This window comes from Puma concolor, chromosome A2 (assembly GCF_028749965.1).
Source record: "Puma concolor isolate L17-30 chromosome A2, mPumCon1.1.hap2, whole genome shotgun sequence".
Classification (NCBI taxonomy): Eukaryota; Metazoa; Chordata; class Mammalia; order Carnivora; family Felidae; genus Puma; species Puma concolor.
Window position 1 is genome coordinate 119,057,488 of NC_141668.1, and position 16,034 is coordinate 119,073,521.

Sequence of the window (16,034 nt, forward strand, 5' to 3'; positions counted from 1 at the left end):
TTTCATGAAAACGGAGGCTAATTCAGCTTGCAACTCAAACAATCACACAACAGCTTTGCCTCTAATACCTGTTACACTTCACGGTACAGCAGTAATGCTCAATGAATGCTTTGCCTTTTCTGCTCCCAATGATTAATAAAACTCATCATGATTACTGCTTCACCCAAGACGTTCCCAAGTGAACCTGGCATTCTTCACCACAACTGTGTGGTGATGAAGAATACAGTGACCGCTGGGACAATCTGATTTGTCTCCCTCTATTCACCATTGCTTTTGCAGCAGCAGTGGAAATATCAACACACTGAAGGTGGCAATAACATCCTACTGTTATTAGGGAAATAGTTTTGACTTTTCAGACCCTCTGCAATGGTCTTGGGACCCTCTCGGAGGCATGTGGGCCACACTATGAGAACTGCACCCTAGAGAAAAATGCAGAGAATATTTGGGGCCAGATAGTGCAGAGCCTCAAAAATGACCTGAGTGCCAAAGTCATAAGAGCTGGATATGATCCCAGCTCTGCCAGTGTGGAACTAAACGGCCTTGGGTAAGTCAGCACCCTCTGGAAGCCAGAGACTTCACACATGAAGAGTGGTAGGTGCTTCCTGCCCCCAACCCCAGGGTTGAGGAGGGGAGGAAATAAGGCCCAGATGTGAGAGCCTCTTGTAAATGGTAAAGCATAGCCCAGGCAGGAGGAACCAGCAGCAGTGGGGAATAAGGCAAAGTTATGTACTTTCACATCCTGGCTTAAGCCACTTACGATTGACAACACTGCCTGGATCCCTGTATTCCCCTGAAGAGACCTAAGAAGGCTAGGCCTAGTGGCCCTGAAAGAGATGCCCAACTGGATCAGTGTCTTTGGGGTTCTGCTCTAAGTTACCCACCACTACATCTATGAGTTTGAAAGGAAAAGGCCTCCTAAAAGCCCAGAGCTCCTCTTGTCTCCTACCAGACAGATAGATACTCACCTGAGTCAAGTAGAAATCTAGAACCCCATGGGAAGTATCAAGCATGTCAGGAATTCTGATTTGATCTGCTTATCAGTGTTAAGAAGATAGAGGTGATTCTTGAAAACTCAAGCGAACTGAGAAGCACTTGTTGAGAGGGTTTCAGGTGGGATTCTGCCTCCAGGAAGATAGAATTTTCTTTTTCCTATTTGTCTCACTAAATGCGACTAAAATCCCTGCACATTATATATAAAACAAACACTAGAAAACTATGGGGAGAGGAAGTTAAGATGGCAGAGCAGCATGGAGACACTCAGCTTGTCTCATCCCTGAAATGCAGCTAGATCAACATCAAATCATTTTGCAGAACTAGGAAATTGAGGATTAAAACAACAATCTGCATAACTTGAGCCACAGAACTCAGCAGGTACACAGTGTGGAGAGGTGAACTGGGGGAGAGAAAAGCTGTGGAGGGTAGGGAGCTGGTTTTGTGGAAAGAAGACAGAGGGGGAGAGTGCAGGACAACACTCCCCCGAAAGTAGCTGGAGAGAGAGAGAACAAATGAAAACACTTGCAGGGGACTGAACAAGAAATCTGTTCTCCAAAACCACTGACAGAAAGAAAGGAGAGGGTTTCAATGCTACCAGGACTCTATAAACAGTGGAGCACAAAGTCTGAAGTTCTGGAGTTCAGTGCCTGGTGGTTCTCTGGTGGGGAAGTAGGGTGAATCTCCAAGAACAGGCAGAGGGGTCTGAGGGGTCCATGTGCACATGGAGAGAAGCAGTTCCCCTGCTTGGAGTGCCTTTGGTAGAGGCCATATGGCCTCCCAACAGGCAAAGGTCCTAGCAAACCCTGGAGAGCAGCCACAATTTGCTGGTATTGGGAGAAAGTCACCAGAGTACAGTGAAACCTGTATATTGTGATTCATAATCTCTGAACCTCTGCCACTGTTTGATCAAACAAACGTTTTCTGGGGCAAGCTGGCACCCGCCCATTGCTCAGCAAGACCCCCTCCCCCGCCCCACATAATCAGTGTGGGCCAAGCTGTGGGGGTCTCTGAAAACTGAGGATTTGAAACACAAACCCATCTGAGATAAAACTTTGAAAGGAGGTGCCCCCTGGCAGGCAGATGGCTTAGACATGGACAGGATAGCAGTGGGGAATGGATGGAGGTCTGAGACAAAGGAAGGGTGCTTGATTGCGGGTTGGTGAGAGTGTGAAGTTCCTGTGCCAAAGACTAGAGAGCTGGGTGAAGCCATTTCCACCTCTCCTGTGCACATGCATGCTCTCTGATCCACTCCAGTAAGCGAAGCTGTGCCATACAGTAGATAATGGAGCCACTACACCAAGCCCCGCCCCACTGCACCCTCCAAGCATATCAGCTAGAAAATTAGCACAAGTCACTCCACCTGCTTTGTGTACAGACTTTAGAGTAGTTCATATTTTCAATTCTAGGGGAAATTGGATGTAACTTCCTTCGGGTTTCATTCTGTTTGCTGTTTCATTTATTAGTTCATTCTGTTGCTTCTGTTTTTGTTTAAATTGTTTATTTCCCCTGTATTTTCTTTTCCTTGGATATAGAAAAAGAAATTTTTATTTGTATTTTTTTAATTTTAATTTTTTTCTTATTTTTACTTTATTTCTATTTTTAAAATTTTTTTATTCTATTTCATTTTATTTAATTCATTTTATTCTGTTTTATATTATATATTTTTTTAATTTTTAAATTTTTTCTTACATTTTTTTCTTTTCTTTCTTTTCTTTCCCTTTTTTCTCCATTCTGTCAAGCTTCTTTCAACAAGCAGACCAAAACACACCTAGGATCTAGGTTCTTTTATTTGATTTTTTAATTTTTAATTTTAATTTTTAATTTTATTAATTTTTTCTTCCTCCAAAATGATAAAATGAAGGAATTAACCCCAAATAAATATCAGGAAGCAATGACAGCCAGGGGCTTAATCAACACAGATATAAGCAAGATGTCTGAACTAGAATTTAGAACCTTGGTAATAAGAATACTAGCTGGGGTTGAAAAAAAGGCCTAGAATCTCTTTCTGTGGAGATAAAAGAAGTAAAATATAGACAGAACGAAATTAAAAATGCTATAACTGAGATGCAATCTCAAATGGTGCCACAATAGCAAGGATGGATGAAGCAGAGCAGCGAATCAGTGATATAGAAGAAATTATGGAGAATAATGAAGAAAAAAAAGAGGGAAACAAAGGCAAAAGAGCATGATACAGGTATTAGAGATCTCAGTGGCTTATTAAAAATGAATAACATCTGAATCATAGGAGTCCCAAAACATGCAGAGAGAGAAAAGGGGGCAGAAGGTTTATGTGAGAAAATTATAGTGGAAAACTTTCCTAATCTGGGGAAGGACACAGACATCAAAATCCAAGAAGCACAGAGAACTCCCATTAGATTCAATAAAAACCGACTACCACCAAGGCATATCATAGTCAGATTCACAAAACACACAGACAAGGAAAGAATTGTGGAAGCAGCAAGGGGAAAAAAATTCCTTAACCTGTAAGGGGAAAAAGATAAGGTTTGCCGTAGACCTATCCACAGAAACTTGGCAGGCCAGAAAGGAGTGGCAGGATATGTTCAACATGCTGAATCTGAAAAATATGCAGCTAAGAATTCTTTATCCAGCAAGGCTGTCTTTCAAAATAGGAGAAATAAAGAGTTTCCCCAGACAAACAAAAACTAAAGGACTTCATGATCACTAAACCAGTCCTGCAAGAAATTTTAAGGGGGGTCCGTTGGAGAAATGATGAATCAGTACAAAAAAGATCAAAAGCAACAAGGATTAGAAAGGACCAGAAAACATCACCATAAACACCAACTCTACAGGCAGCACAAAGGCACTAAATTCATATCTTTCAGTACTCACTCTAAATGTCAATGGACTAACTGCTCCAATCAAAAGATACAGGGTGTCCGAATGGATAAGAAAACAAGACCCATCTATATGCTGCTTGCAAGAGACCCATTTTAGACCTAAAGACACCTTTAGATTGAAAGTAAGGGGATGGAGAACCATCTATCTATCATGCTAATGGTCATCAAGTATGGCTAGCTGGAGGAGCCATACTTATATCAGACAAACTAGATTTTAAAATAAAGAGTGTAACAAGAGATGAAGAAGGGCATTATATCATAATTAAGGGGGTCTGTCCACAAAAAAGACCTAACAATTGTAAATATTTACACCTCCAATATGGAAGCACCCAAATATATAAATCAATCACAAATATAAAGAAACTCATTGATAATAATACCACAATAGTAGGGAACTTCAACACCCAACTCACAACAATGGACAGATCATCTAAGCAGAAAATCAACAAGGAATCAATGACTTCGAGTGACACACTGGACTGGATGGATTTAACAGGTATATTCAGAACATTTCATCCTAAAGCAGCAGAATACATTCTTCTTGAGTGCACATGGAACAGTATCCAGAATAGATCACATACTGGGACACAAATCAGCCCTCAACAAGTACAGAAAGATTGAGATCATACCTTGCATATTTTCAGACCACAATACTATGAAACTCGAAATCAGCCACAAGAAAAAATTTAGAAAGACCATAAGCACTTGGAGATTAAAGAACATCCTACTAAAGAATGAATGGGTTAACCAAGAAATTAAAGAGGAAATTGAAAAGTACATGAAAACCAATGAAAATGAAAACACCAGAGCACAAAACCTCTGGGATGCAGCAAAGGCGGTCATAAGAAGGAAGAATATAACAATCCAGGCCTTCCTAAAGAAGGAAGAAAGGTCTCAAATACACAACCTCACCTTACACCTAAAAGGGTTGGAAAAAGAACAGCAAATAAAGCCTAAAACCAGCAGAAGTGAAATAATAAAGATTAGAGCAAAAACCAATGATATTAATTAAAAAAAAAAACAGATCAGTGAAACCAGGAGTTGGTTCTTTGAAAGAATTAACAAAATTGATAAATCTCTAACCAGATTGATAAAACAGAAAAAGGAAAGGAGCCAAATAAATAAAATCAAGAATGAAAGGGGAGAGATCACAATCAATACCACAGAAATGCAAACAATAGTAAGAGACTATAATGAGCAATACATGCCAACAAATTGGGCAATCTGGATGAAATGGACAAATTCCTAGAAACATATAAACTACTAAAACTGAAACAGGAAGAAATAGATAATTTGAACAGACCCACTACCAGTGAAGAAATTAAATCAGTAATCAAAAACCTCCCAAAAAACAAGAGTCCGGGGCTAGATGGCTTTTCAGGGAAATTCTACCAGATATTTAAAGAAGAGTTAACACCTATTCTTTTGGTTTTTTTTTAATTTTTTTTTCAAGGTTTATTTATTTTTGGGACAGAGAGAGACAGAGCATGAACGGGGAAGGGGCAGAGAGAGAGGGAGACACAGAATCGGAAACAGGCTCCAGGCTCCAAGCCATCAGCCCAGAGCCCGACGCGGGGCTCGAACTCACGGACCGCGAGATCGTGACCTGGCTGAAGTCGGACGCTTAACCGACTGCGCCACCCAGGCGCCCCAACACCTATTCTTTTGAATCTGTTCCAAAAAATAGAAATGGAAGGAAAACTTCCAAACTCATTCTACAAGGCCAGCATTACCTTGATTCCAAAACCAGACAAAGACCCCAGAAAAAAGAGAACTGCAGACCAATTTCCCTGATGAACATGGATGCAAAATTTCTCAAAAAGATATTAGCAAACCAGATCCAACAATACATTAAAAGAATTATTCACCATGATCACATGGGATTTATTCCTGGGATGCAGGGCTTGTTCAATATATGCAAATCAATCAATGTGATACATCACGGTAATAAAATAAAGCATAAGAACCACATGATCCTCTCAATAGATCAGAAAAGGCCTTTGAGAAAATAAACCCAAGAATGTAGGAAAAGAAGGATCATTTCTCAAGATCATAAAGGCCATATATAAAAGATCCTCCACTAATATCATCCTCTATGGGGAAAAACTGAGAGCTTTCCCTCTAAGGTCAGGAACATGACAAAGATGTCCACTCTCACCACTCTTATTCAACATAGTTTTGGAAGTCCTAGCCTCAGCCACTAGACAACCCAAAGAAATAAAAGGCATCCAAATTGGCAGGGAGGAAGTCAAACTTTTCACCCTTCACAGATGACATGATACTCTGTGTGGAAAACCGAAAAGACTCCACCAAAAACCTGCTAGAATTGGTCCATGAATTCAGCAAACTCGCATGATATAAAATCAATGTACAGATATCCATTTCATTTCTATACACCAATAATGAAGCAGCAGAAAGAGAAATCAAGAATCTATCCCAGTTACAGTTGCACCAAAAACCATAAAATACCTAGGAATAAACCTAACCAAAGAAGGGAAAAATCTATATGCTGAAAACTATAGAAAGTTTATGAAAGAAATTGAAGAAGACACACAAAAAAAATGGAAAAACATCCTATGTTCATGGATAAGAAGAACAAATATTGTTAAAATGTCAATACTACCCAAAACAATCTACATTTTCAATCCCTATCAAAATAGCACTAGCATTCTTCACAGAGTTAGGACAAACAATCCTAAAATGTGTAGGAAACCAGAAAACACCCTGAATAGCCAAAGCAATCCTTAAAAAGAAAACCAAACTAGAGGCATCACAGTCCTGGACTTCAAGCTATATTACAAAGCTGTAATCATTAAGACTGTATGGGGCTGGCACAAAAACAGACACATAGATCATTGGAACAGAATAGAGAACCCAGAAATAGACCCATAAACATGGCCAACTAATCTTTGACAAAGCAGGAAAGAATGTCCAATGGAAAAAAGACAGTCTCTTCAGTAAATGGTGTTGGGAAAATTTGACAGCGACATGCAGAGGAATTAACTTGGACCACTTTCTTACACCATACACAAAAATGAACTCAAAATAGATAAAAGACCTAAACATAAGAAAGGAAGCCATCAAAATCCTAGAGGAGAAAACCGGCAACAACCTCCTTGACTCTGACTGCAGCAACTTTTTACTTGACACATCTCCAGAGGCAAAGGAAACAAAAGCAAAAATGAACTATTGGGACCTCATCAGTATAAAAAGTTCTGCTCATCAAAGAAACAGTCAGCAAAACTAAAAGGCAACCGACAGGATGGGAGAAGATATTTGCAAATGATATATCAGATAAAGGGTCAGTATCCAAAATCTGTGAAGAACTTATCCACATCAACACCCAAAAAACAAATAATCCAGTGTAGAAATGGGCATAAGACATGAATAGACCGTTTCCAAAGAAGACGTACAGATGGCTAACAGACACATGAAAAGATGCCCAACATCACTCATCATTAGGGAAATACAAATGAAAACCACAATGAGATACCACCTCACAACTGTGAAGCTAAAATTAACAACTCAGGCAACAACAGATGTTGGTGAGGATGTGGAGAAAGAAGACCCCTTTTGCACTGCTGATGGGAAAGCAAACTGTGCAGCCACTCTGGAAAACAGTATGGAGGTTCCTCAAAAAATTAAAAATAGAACTGCCCTATGACCCAGGAATTGCACTACTAGGTTTTTATCCAAAGGATACAGAAGTGCTGTTTTGAAGGGGCACATGCACCCCAGTGTTTATAGCAGCATTATCAACAATAGTCAAAGTATGAAAAGAACCCAAATGTCTTTTGACTGATGAATGGATAAAGATGTGGTGTGTGTGTGTGTGTGTGTGTGTGTGTGTACAATGGAATATATTTACATATATTCCATTATATAATATATATGTAATATATATATATATATATATATATGAGAATATTACTCAGCCATCAAAAAGAATGAAATCTTGCCATTTGCAACAATGTGGATGGAACTAGAGTGTATTATGGTAAGCGAAATAAGTCAGAGAAAGACAAATATATAATTTCACTCATATGTGGAATTAAAGATACAAAACAGATGAACATAAGGGAAGGGAAGCAAAAATAATACAAAAACAGAGACAAACCATAAGAGACTCTTAAATACAGAGAACAAACTGCGGGTTGCTGGAGGGGTGTTGGGTGGGGGGATGGGCTAAATGGGGGAGGGGGATTAAGGAGGACACTTGTTGGGATGAGCATTGGGTGTTATATGTAAGTGATAAATCACTAAATTCTATTCTTGAAATCATTATCACACTATATGGTAACTAACTTGGATTTAAATTTTTAAAAAAGATGAAAAATAAAATAAAACTTTCCATAAGTTAAAAAAGAAAAGAAAAGAGAAAACTCTGAAAGACAGAGAAAGGACAAGCCTGCAAGGGACCTGAGGACCCAAGAAACAACACAGTAGTGAGTTTGTAGTGGTGGTGGTTTTTCCTCATATATCACAGCGTTGGAGAAAGAAGCCAGAGATGAGAAAATGCCAATAGGTAGTTGAGGGGTAGGGGGAAGCCTGTTATCTCTAGCTAAAGAACAAGGAAGGGGACAGCCTAGCAAAACTGACACTTTTAGACAAAAACTGCTGTACTGCAGCCAAACACCATAGAAAACATTTATGGCCCTACATGCACCAGCAGTGATCCTGTGGGGAGACTAGACTTTTAACTTCATCAGACTATGAGGCAACCCCAAGTCCCACACTGGGTGGTGTCAGAGAATGCCAAGTAGGGAGCCAGGGCTTTTTTTCCCCACCAGGTGGTAATAAGACCTCACCTCCAGCCCCCAGGGTACCAGTGGAGACCACACTGGGAACAGTAACAAGTCATTCCTACTCCTCTTAGCCAGGGAAGTATCAGTCAGGGCCTAATTGGGAGCTGTCATTCCCAAACCCCCTTCTTTTGCTGGTGCTGTGTCATGGAAGCCTGCTGAAACAAAGGTTTAAATAAGATCCAAGGCCCATAACCTCATATCCCAAATCCCCACATTTCAATTAAAATTCCCCAATGCCAAGAACTAATTCATTCAGTCTTAAACTGAATGAAAAAAAGGCAATCAGTAGATGCCAACATTGAGATGGCAAAAATGTTGGAATTATCTGACCAAGATTTTAAAGTAACCATCATAAAAAATGCTTCAAGGAACAGTTATGAACACACTTGAAACTAATGAGAAAAAAAAAGAAAAAGAAAGTCCCGGCAAAGAAATAGAAGACTTAGAGAAGAGCCAAAAGGAAATATTAGAACAGAAAAATATGATAACTGAAATTAAAAGAAAAAAAAAACCTCAATGGATGTGCTTAACAGCAGACTAAAGGGGACAAAGGAAGGAATCGTTGAACTGGAATATAGAACAAAAGAAACTGTCTATCTGAATAGCATATTAAGCTTAAAAAAATAAAGCCAGGGAGCCTGGGTGGCTCAGTTGGTTAAGCGTCTGACTTTGGCTCAGATCATGACCTCACGGCTTGTGGGTTTGAGCCCCGCGTCAGGCTCTGTGCTGACAGCTCAGAGCCTGGAGCCTGCTTCAGATTCTATCTCCCTCTCTCTTTCTGCCCCGCCCCTGCTCATGCTCTGTCTCTCTGTCTCTCAAAAATAAATAAACATTTAAAAAAAGAAAAATAAAGACTGAGAGACCTGTGGGACTGTAACAAAAGTTCTAATGTTTGTGTCATTGAACTCCTAGGAGATGAGAAAAGGAGTGGGGCTGAAAAAGTACATGAAGAAAAAAATGGCTGGCAACTCCCCAGATCTGGTAAAAACAAAACAAAACAAAACAAAAATGTCATAAACTTACTGACTCATGAAGCTAAGAAAACTCCAAAGAAGATAAACCCAAAGAAATGTACATCAAGACTCAAAATAGTAAACTTCTGAAAACTCAAAAAACAAAAAAAAAACAAAAAAAAAACGTGAAAGCAATGGAAGGAAAATGACAACTCACTGATAGTGGGGAAACAATTTTAAGGAAAGTGGATTTCTCATTAGAAACCCTAGAGGCCAGAAGGAAGTGGTACAACAGTTTTCAAATGCTGAAAGGAAAGAACTGTCAACTGAGAACCCTATTACCAGGAAAACTATCCCTCAGACATGAAGGGGAATCGAGATCTCAGATGAAAGGAAACTGAGAATTTGTTGCCAGAAGATCAGCCCTAAAATAACAGAAAGGAGTTCTCCAGACAGAAAGGAAACAATTTTTTAGAAAGGAATCTTAGAACACCTGGAAGGAAAAAAGAATATGGTAAGCAAAAATATTGCTAAATGCAATACACATTCTTTCTCCTCTTGAGCTTTCTAAATTATGTTTGGTGGCCAAAGCAAAAACTACAACACTTATAGATGTGGTTGTGTTTGTAGAAAGACAAACAGAAAACAAAAAATAAAAGGATAGACTTAAAATTTAACATATCAATAATTACATTAAATTATTAATGTAATAGACCTAATAGTTGCATGGGAGAATTTTACCAAATGTTTAAAAAATTAACACCAATTCTACGCAATGTCTTCCAGTAAATAGAAGCAGAGGGAACACTTTCAGTTCAATGTATGAGGCTAGTATTACCCTGATATCAAAACCAGACAACAGCATAAAAAAATGAAACTATAAGCCAACCTCCCTCATGAATACAGATGTGAAAAATCCTTCACAAAACATTAGCAATGAGAATTCAGTAATATATAAAAATAATTATGCTTCAGGGCCAACTAGGGTTTATTCAAGAATGCAAGGTTGCTTTAACTTTTAAAAATCAGCTAATATAATCCACCATGTTAATGGGCTGAAGAAGAAAAATCACATGATCATATGCATCAATGCAGGAAGCATTTGATGAAATTCATTACTCATTCATGATATAATGCTTAGAAAAATATGAATAGAGAACTTCCTCAACTTGATGAAGAATACTGACAAAAACCTACAGTTAACATTATACTTAATGATGAAAGACTGAATGCTATCTCCTAAAACTGGGAACAAAACAAGGATGTCAGCTCTCACCACTTGCCTTCAAATAGTGCTGGGCAGTCTAGTCAGTGCAGTAAGACAAGACAAGGCATGCAGATTGGAAAGGAAGAAACAAAATTGTCCCTATGTAGAGATAACGTCATTGTCTAGATTAAAAAACTCCGAAGGAATCTACCAGAGCAAGGAGGCAAACAAACAAAACAAAACAAAAACCCTGCTGGAACTAATAACCAAGTTCAGGAAGGTCACAGGATACAAAATAAACATACCAAAACATTGTTGTATGTCTGTATACTAGCAAAGAACATGTGGGCACCAAAATTAAAAATACGAGGCCGTTTATAATCACACACAAAAAATATAGGTGTAAATTTAACAAAACATGCACAAGACTTATATTCTGAAGACTACAAGATACTGATGAGAAAAATCAAAGAAGATCTAAATGAATGAAGTGGCCCTAGTATGTTCATGGATCGGAAGACTCAAGATAATAAAGATGTCAATTCTGTGCAGTTCCTATCAAAATCCCAGCAAAATTTTTGTAAATGTGAAAAAGATTATTCTAAAAATTATGTGGAAAGGCAAGGGAGCTAGAACAGCTGAAGCTGTTTTGAAAAAGAAGAATAAAATGAGAAGAATCATCCTACTTCATTTCGAGACTTATCTAGAAACGAAGGCTGTGTGGTGTTGACAGAAGGATGACACATGGATTAATGGAATGGAACAGAGGATCCAGAAATAGACCCACACAACTGACTAATATTTGACAAAGGTACAAAAGCAATTCAATGAAAGAAAGGTAATAACCTTTTCAACAAATAATGCTGAAGCAAATTGGACATCCATAGGCAAACAAGAGCAACAACAAAAAATCTGTCTAAGTCTCACATGTTACACAAAAATTGGCTCAAATGGATCATAGACTTAACAAACAAAATTTAAAACCACAAAACTTTTAGAAGAAAAGTTAGGAAAATAATTCACGTTAGACTTAATCCCAAAAATATCCATAAAAAATAAAAAGTAGATACAGTGATCAAAAAGAATGAAATCTTGCCATTTGCAACATTGTGGATGGAACTAAATGTATTATGCTAAGCGAAATAAGTCTATCAGAGAAAGACAAATATTTGATTTCACTTATATGTGAATTTTAAGAAACACAACAGGTGAACATAGGGGAAGGGAAAGAAAAATAAAATAATATAAAAACAGAGAGGGAGGCAAACCATAAGAGACTCTTAAATATAGAGAACAAACTGAGGGTTGCTGGAGGGGAGGTGGGAGGGATGATGGGCTAAATGTGCAATGGGCATTAAGGAGGGCACTTGTTGGGATGAGCACTGGCTGTTATATGTAAGTGATGAAACACTAAATTCTATTCCTGAAACTAGTACTACACTATATGTTAACTAACTTGAATCGTAATTAAATACATAGGTAGATGATAGATAGATAAGATAGATAAAAAGATAAAGTTATCTTTACCAAAATTAAAAGCTTTTGTACTACAAAACACTTCGTCAAGAGGAAGAAAAACAAGCTACAAGCTGGGAGAATGTATTTGCAAACCATGGAATCTGACAAAGTACTAGTAGCTGACATAAATTTTAAAACTCTCAAAATTCCACTGTTAAACATATGTAACAATCCAACCCCAAAAATGGGCAAAAGTCACGAAGGGACATTTCTCCAAAGATGTGCAGATAGATGGCAAATACACACATGAAAATATGTTCAACATCATTAGCCAATAAAGAAATACAAGTTAAAACCACAATGAGATATTTTACACCTATCAGAATGGCAAAAATAAAAAATCATACCAAATGTTGAGCAGGATGCAGAAAAATTAGATCATTCATAGGTGGGTGAGAATATCAATTGGTACATAGCCATTCTTGAAAAACAGTTTGGACGTTTCTTTTATTTTTTAAGTTTATTGATTTATTTTGGATGGGGGGAAGGCTGGGCAGAGAGGAAGAGAGAATCCCAAGTAGGTTCCACGCGCACACTGTCAGTGCAAAGCCTGACACAGGGCGCGGCTCAGTCTCACAGTGAAATTATGACCTGAGCCAAAAACCAAGAGTCAGATGCTTCATCAGCTCAGCAACCCAGGCTCCCTTGGCATTTCTTTTAAATTTTTTTTTAACGTTTTTATTTATTTTTGAGACAGAGAGAGACAGAGCATGAACAGGAGAGGGTCAGAGAGAGGGAGACACAGAATCTCAAACAGACTCCAGGCTCTGAGCTGTCAGCACAGAGCCCGATGTGGGGCTCGAACTCACGGACCGCAAAGTCATGACCTGAGCCAAAGTCCGACGCTTAACCGACTGAGCCACCCAGGCGCCCCTGGGCATTTCTTTTAAACACACATGCGCACACACACACACACACACACACACACACAACTAAATATGCAACTACCCCACAACCCAATTGCACTCTTGGGCATTTATCCCAAATAAATGAAAATTTATGTTCACACAAAAACCCTGTACACAAATGTTTATAGTAGCTTTACTCATTATAGCCAAAAACTGGTAATAACCCAGATCTCCTTTAGTAGATGAATGGATAAACTGTGGTCCATCCACATCATGGAATTCTACTCAGCAATAAAAAAGAGTGAACTATTGATATGCACAACAACCTGAGGAATCTCCAGAGAATTAGGCTGAGTGAAGAAAGCCAATCTCCAAATGTCACATATTGTGTGATTCCATTTATAGAACATCATTGAAAGATCAATATTATAGAGATGAGAACAGAATCATGATTTCCAGGAGTTAGGGATGAAGGCAGGGAGGGAACGGATGTGACTATAAAGGAGGGGCCCAAGGAAGCCATGCTGGTAGAACAGATGTGTATCTGGATTGTGGTGGGGCTTACATAAAACTACAAAGTGATACTATTGCATAGACCTACACACACACACACACACACACACACACACACACACACACACAAGTACATGTAACCTTGGTGAAATTTGAATTAGCTCCAGGGACTGTACTAATGTCACGTGCCTCGTTTTGCCAGAGCACTAAGCGTGAGATGTTGACTCAGGTCAGCTGGGGGAAGGTGCATGAGAGCTCATCGTGGTACAAGATGCTAGCACTGGGGTCAGCCAGAGGAAGGTTCCCTGCACCTCCCTGTGCTGTGAGATGCTACCACTGGGGTCAGCTGGGGGAATGAGCACTGGACCTCCCTATACATTTCTTTAAAGCTTGCTTTGAATGGACAGTTATCTCAAAATAGAAAGTTACAAATGAATAAATGGATAGATAGGTACAGAAAGGGAACCTGATACAGGAGAGACATTTAGCTCTCTTCTGCTATTTATTAAACACATCTACAAGCGAAGGCATTTACACATATTATACTTCCGTTACTCCTCTCAAAACTCCTGAATAATAGGTATTAGTATTTCTGTCCTGCAGATGGAGAAGCAGACTCAGAAACATAAAGCCTCTTGCTCCAAGGCCTCTGTGCACACCCCTGCCCACTCTGTCCCACTCCTTCTGCCCTTGAAGGCCGCACCAGCCAGCAGATGAAATACCCCATCTGACACCCTGCTGGTAATGGACTTGCTCCCCTAAGAGGGCCTGAGGCCTGGGAGGTCTTGACGGGGAAGTCAGGGGGTGGGTCCCCATATGGCGAGGTCAGCTCCTGGGAGGTATTTAGGGAACTGAGCCACTCCTGCTTCTCCTCTGTCTCCATCTACCCCTGACGCAGGCCCTCACCCAGTGCTGGCCCCTAGGTCCCACTTCACTGCACTGTTCCCTTCCTATTCTTTCCTGACTGGCTCCCCATCGGGTCACCCACCCCTAACCAATGCCATCTCCCCTTTTCCAGAGCTGAACTTCATCACCCAGTCCCCAGAGCCAGCAAGACATGGGTCCCATTTCCCGAATCCTGGCGCCTTTCATTTAACCAGAAGACGCAGAGGGGTAAGTTGGAGATGGGTTTGGCTGGGATGGGAGTGGGATAGATGTGGAAGAGGGCACTGTTGGGGGGCTGCTAAATGGAGGGTCAGCTGAGCAAGAAAGCAGAGTTTGATGGCAGCTCCCTTCCCTCTGCAACCTCAGAGAAGACACATGAATTATTTATGCACCATTGTTTTGGTTTGGGAAAACTGCCCCACATCCCTTTTGCATTTAAATAGGGATTATGGCCTAGAAGTTGGAGAAGGTAGGCAGCATCACTTGTCATCCTGAGCTGAGTCTCACCCTTATATGTAAAATGGGGGACAATGGCAGCATCTCCCTCTTGTGAAGTCCAAGCAAAGATGACCCATGTAAGGTGCTTAGCAGAGTTGCTGGAACCTAGTAGGTGCTCAATAAATGCTTGCAGCATGGACAGACACGCTAGGTGCCTAATGTGTGTTCGTTAAATGGGGCGGCCCTCTCTCTGGTGTCACAATCCCACTCAGCCTTCTGGGGCCAGCCCATCTGGCAGTTCTGTAAGATTTCTCCTGCTCCTCACTGGGAAGCATGTCTTTCTCTGTATTCCTGAAGCCCATTCTTTAGGGCTCTGTTATTGCCTTGCTCAGTCCACCTTGCATTAATACACCTGTGAACCTCAAAGCCCAGGCCTGCACCCCCCCCCCCATGTCAGGAACCAGAGTTCATGCAGCTCATCTTTCGGCATCAGACCCAACTTACCTTCAGAAAGACTGTCCTCTGAGCCAGAGCTGAGTCAGCGTCTCACCTGACCTTCCCATGTGGTGTTGTTAGTCCTTTCACAGATGGGAAGACTGACCCAGAGAGAAGTAACCTCCCAGACAGGAGCAGGGGGAACCACGATGTGCCTCCAAGATTCTGCGCTCAATGCCTACTACCCCACTCTGCCTGGGCTGAGGGAGAGGAATACCTCTGGACAGAACTGGGGAGGGAGCAGACAGGCAGACTGGCCACGCACCTCTGTCCCCCGCCTCACAGATCACCCAGGCTTCTGGCTTTGCTGAAGTTTTGTTTCTCGCCCCAGCACTCCGGGGCTAACCAGATTGTTTCCAAACATGTTACATAATTGCTCACATATTTATTTATGCCATCTCTTGAATATTAAACGATCGATAATATGGAACAGAAACATGGGTGTTTAAACCCAGCAGCTTTTGACAAGCGTGGGTGGGGAAGGAGGTTGAAGAGAGCCATCTCTGAGCCATTTATGGGAG

At 40.3% G+C, this 16,034-nt stretch overlaps 1 protein-coding gene across 3 annotated transcripts in view; it reads left to right on the forward strand.

Moving 5' to 3' along the window:
- Window positions 1-16,034, forward strand: part of ATP2B2 (ATPase plasma membrane Ca2+ transporting 2) — a 302,573-nt gene that overhangs the window by 81,159 nt on the left and 205,380 nt on the right. For 2 of the 3 annotated variants that reach the window (XM_086697430.1, XM_086697431.1), the window contains one exon: window positions 14,714-14,808. The exons of the other annotated variant lie outside the window; for it this stretch is intronic. The gene's annotated coding sequence lies outside the window, so the exon portion shown is untranslated. Of the gene's footprint in view, window positions 1-14,713; window positions 14,809-16,034 lie in introns of those variants that run through there. 3 annotated transcript variants of the gene reach the window in all.